Source organism: Macaca nemestrina, chromosome 6, assembly GCF_043159975.1.
Source record: "Macaca nemestrina isolate mMacNem1 chromosome 6, mMacNem.hap1, whole genome shotgun sequence".
NCBI classification, from domain to species: domain Eukaryota; kingdom Metazoa; phylum Chordata; class Mammalia; order Primates; family Cercopithecidae; genus Macaca; species Macaca nemestrina.
The window spans coordinates 9,619,470-9,624,238 of NC_092130.1; positions in this window are offsets into that span (position 1 = coordinate 9,619,470).

Genomic DNA, 4,769 nt, shown 5'->3' on the forward strand with positions numbered 1-4,769 from the left:
TTAAGGACATAGCCACAATTCTTGTCTGTTAAATGTGTCCATAGATGTATTCAACCTGAAAGCCCAGCTTCAAAACTTCTAAAATTTGGAATTACACAAGTGTCTTAGTCCACAAAGAAACTGCGGGCCTCTGCCTTGGGTGCAGATACAGAGTAAAGTGGCAGGCTAGACTCAAAGAGGCCCTAAGAAGGAGAAGAAAGTCTGACTCTCATTCTTGGGTTCCCACATTAAATTAAACTGGATTAGTCTTTTGGGATAAGTCTGAAATGGAATGCAACTACATTCTTTGTGGAAAAATTTGGAGTTGCCTTTTTGTGTCACAACTCTGACGATTGCATATTTCTCAGCTGAGTGCTCCCTCCTTTCATTACTCTGAGAGTTCTTAGCGAAGCTTTTGACTCATACCCCTGACCTTGAGGGCTACCTGTGAGGCATCATTCAAGCCAGCCGCCCCCTCCTACCCGTTACAGAAAGCAGGCTCTTTGGTTGCAGGTAGTCTAAATTTTTGCATTCCTGTGAAGGTTTTTCATTGATTTATATAAACTCAAACTAACTTTAACTAAGGTTAAAGTTCAGTATCTCAAAAACTGGGAGTTGCAACAAAGACCTGCTGTATCCCTGTATACCTGCATCACTCTTCAGCCACAAATTTATCATTGGATGCTTTTTTGTCATGTTATGGTCACGTCAGAAATAGACATTGTACTAGTTTGTTTTTGCTTTGCTATAAAGAACTACCTGAGACTGGGTAATTTATAAAGAAAAGAGGTTTAACTGGCTCACGGTTCCACAGGCTATACAGGAAGCATGGCTGGGGAGGCCTCAGGAAACTTTCAGTCATGGCAGAAGGTGAAGGTGAAGCAGGCTCGTCTTACATGGCTGGAGCAGAAGGAAGAGAGAAAAGGGGGAGGTGCTACACAATTTTAAACAACCTCTCAGGTCTCGTGAGAACTCATCATCATGAGACTAGCAAGGGGGAAGTCCTCCCCCATGATCCAATCACCTCCCACCAGGCCCGTCTTCCAACATTGGAGATTGCAATTTGACATGAGATTTGGGTGGAGACACAAATCCAAACCATATCAGATGTCCTGTTCCTTCTTGGCACTAACAGGAGATTCAATGAAACAGAGGGAAAAATTTGCTTTCTGTCTGGTCTACATATTATTCATATTAAATAGTTTTATCCTGTTGGACTTTTCCATGTGGCAGACACACTGTATCATTTCACCCTCTTGAAAATATAGTTTTCATAAAGTTGTTGTCTTTTCCACCAAGGCCTGTAGCATCTGTCTTCCCATCTGGCTTCACATCTGGAGAGCTTGGAAAAATACAGGTCTTGAGTCTGTACGTTTGAGTTGACACTCTGGGGTCGGTTGTCTATGAAGCTCCACCAGTGACTCTTGTGATCAGATGGATTCAGGAACGACTGCTTCAAAGCCTGTGTGTCCAGAGTCCCCACGACCACTGGCTAGGTTTGATGATTCACTAGGAGGATTCACAGGACTATGCATATAGTTGTACTCATGGCTATAATGTATTACAGCAAAAAGATACACAACATTGCCTAGCTCTACAACTCTTTAACCCTTGGCTTTCATCTTCACTGAGAGAGGAATAGCTAGCTGGCTTGTAAATGCAGATGTCCTCAAAGATTACAGAGACGTTGGACCATCAGAGAGCTATTTACTCACTTTTCATGTTCTATTCTCTTTTCTAGTTTTCAAATAGGATTGCATTTTATCTAATGTCTGGGAAGACACAGTTATAAGAAATGATATTGGATGGTTAAGTTTCATATCATAGCCAAGTCACTGAAAGCTATGAATCACGTGATTCCACTTCAGATTCCCCCAAAAGAAATCATAATTTTGAAGTTCAACCTTGTGGGCCACCAGGAATATTCTTAGGCATTCGTTTTATGTTAGCAATACTTTGACACTTTAATTTTCTGCAGCCAGAGGCATCTTCCTGCATCTACAACTTTCCAAGATTACCTGGTAAAATACAGCCATCTGCTTTCAGGCAGGTGGATGGCAAAATCAAAGGGAGAGATGATTCTTTATTCTCATGGGAAATTTCCAGATGGAGAATCTGAGCATTTCATTATTCAACCTGCACATTTTCTTCCTTCTAAACAATTAGGCTTTCTCTGAGGTGCGTTTATGCCTACTTACTTTTATTCAGTTCACTTATTCAGGTGAATAATGCAACAGCATGTCCCTTTCACAAAATTTCTCTTGAACCTAATAATGACAGTCCTTTCCAAGGTACAAAAGCTTCTTCTTGTTGGATTTGTTTTCTATTATTTAAGTCATTTCTGTCATTCTTCTCTCTTTCCCCATTTCTGTACATCCCTAGAAGTATGGGCCAAAATTGAACTCAGTGTTTTTCAACCCAAATATACTACAGTCTGATATTATATTTAAATTATTTACAAAACTATTGAAAATTATATGTAATTTAATATATAGTTAATATTAAAAATAGAGTAAACATGTTTTCAATTTTTTTCTTTTAAAAGTATCACACATAACTTACATTGATCATGTATTAGGGTGTAGTTCCTTGTCTGTTAAGAGACAATTTTCAAAATGTGTACGTTTTAAAAAGCAAGGAACTTTGGCAGTAAATAAACTGATAAAAATTCACAATGGGCCAGCAGCTGAGAAGAACTGCTCTCTATGTGTAAGAGTAAGGCACAACATTGAAGAAAGACCATATCTTTTTATTTTTTTTCTTTGTTTTTGAGATGGAGTCTCACTCTGTCACCAGGCTGGAGTGGAGTGGCGCCATCTCGGCTCACTGCCATCCTGGGTTCAAGCAATTCTCCTGCCTCAGCCTCCCGAATAGCTGGGACTACAGGCATGTGCCACCACGCCCGGCTAATTTTTTTGTATTTTTGGTAGAGACGGGGTTTCACCGTGTTATCCAGAATGGTCTTGATCTCCTGACCTCATGATCCACCCACCTCAGCCTCCCGAAGTGCTGGGATTACAGGCATGAGCCGCTGCACTTGACCGAAAGACCATATCTTGATCTCGAACTCCCACTAACTGCAGATCTCTATGCTTGTCACTACATTTGCCTGATGTATCAGTTCATTTTCACACTTCTATGAAGATATTACCTGAGACTGGGTAATTTATAAACAAAAAAGGCTTAATTGACTCACAGTTCTGCATGGCTGGGGAGGCTTCAGAAAACTTACAATCATGGTGGAAGGCAAAGGGGAAGCAAGGCACGTCTTACATGACAGCAGGAGAGAGCGAGAGCAAAGAAGTGAAAACTCACTATCACGAGAACAGCATGGGAGAAACCACCCCATGATCCAATCACCTCCCACCAGGTCCCTCCCTCAACATGTGGGGATTACAATTTGAGATGAAATTTGGGAGGGAACACGGAGCCAAACCATATCACCTGGCACTGAAAGCCATCCTGTACTTTTCTTTGATGGGGACTCCTTTGCATTGCCTGCTCATTTCCAGCTTGAGGTCTACTGTAATCTCCAGCCCTTTTCTGCTATGCTCATTTCTCCCTTTTTTTCTCTTTTCTTTTCTTTTCTTTCTTTTCTTTTCTTTTCTTTTCTTTTCCTTTCCCTCCCTCCCTCCCTCTCTCCCTTCCTTCCTTCCTTCCTTCCTTCCTTCCTTCCTTCCTTCCTTCCTTCCTTCCTTCCTTCCTTTCTCTCTCTCTCTTTCTCACTTTCTTTCTTTCTTTCTCTCTTTCTTTCTTTCTTCCTAGATGGAGCCTCACTCTGTCGCCTAGGCTGGAGTGCAGGGGTGTGATCTCAGCTCACTGCAACCTCTACCTCTTGGGTTCAAGCAATTCTCTTGCCTTAGCCTCCCAAGTAGCTGTGATTACAGGCACCTGCCACCACGCCCAGCTAATTTTTTCTATTTTCAGTAGAGACGGGTTTCACTGTGTTGCCTAGGCCGGTCTCGAACTCCTGACCTCAAGTGATTCATCCGCCTCAGCCTCCCAAAGTACTGGGATTACAGGTGTGAGCCACAATGCCCCACCGTCATTTCTCCCTTTCATTTGAAATGAACCATCTGCCATTTAGTTGCTATTGAGTGTCTTCCTATATTTGTATGATTTCTTATATTGAGACTATTGCTAGTCTCAGTAGCAGGTTAACTAATAATTATATTTCTATGACTTAGAATATTCCCAGCCCTAGCTAGTTTCATATCCTTTGGAAATTTGGTGAGATTGTTCTTGATATTTTCACGCAAGAAGTAAACATTTTGAACAACACGATCAGTGGGACTGCTCTGGGTAGGGGATACGAGGGACAGATTTAGAATATTATAAGTTTTTACTGAGAACTCTAATGTAGTAGCTACACTTTAGTGCAGAGTGACACAAAATCTAAGAATTGATGTTCCCGCCACAAAGTGTATTCTCAAATTATAAAAACATCATTCAACAACAAAAAAGAGAATTCCAAGTGATAAAGAATGCTTAGAAGAAAATCTGTGACATTTTTCGAGAATTGGCTTTCTCACTATCACTAGGCTCAATTGTTTAACTGCAAGGCAAGTGTTGTGGTGCCGTGATGTCAAAGAAAACATTGGCTGTGTCACCAGCATTTACTATTTGCTTGGCAGAAGATATTAATGATAGGGTTAGTATGTGTGTCGTGAGCATATATGTGTACTGTCTGGGGTTGGGGGGACATGAGGATAGAAGAATGTGAGCCCACTGACTTTGCACTGTGACACATACCTTCTCCAAATTGGATCTTATAACAATCATTCTATAGA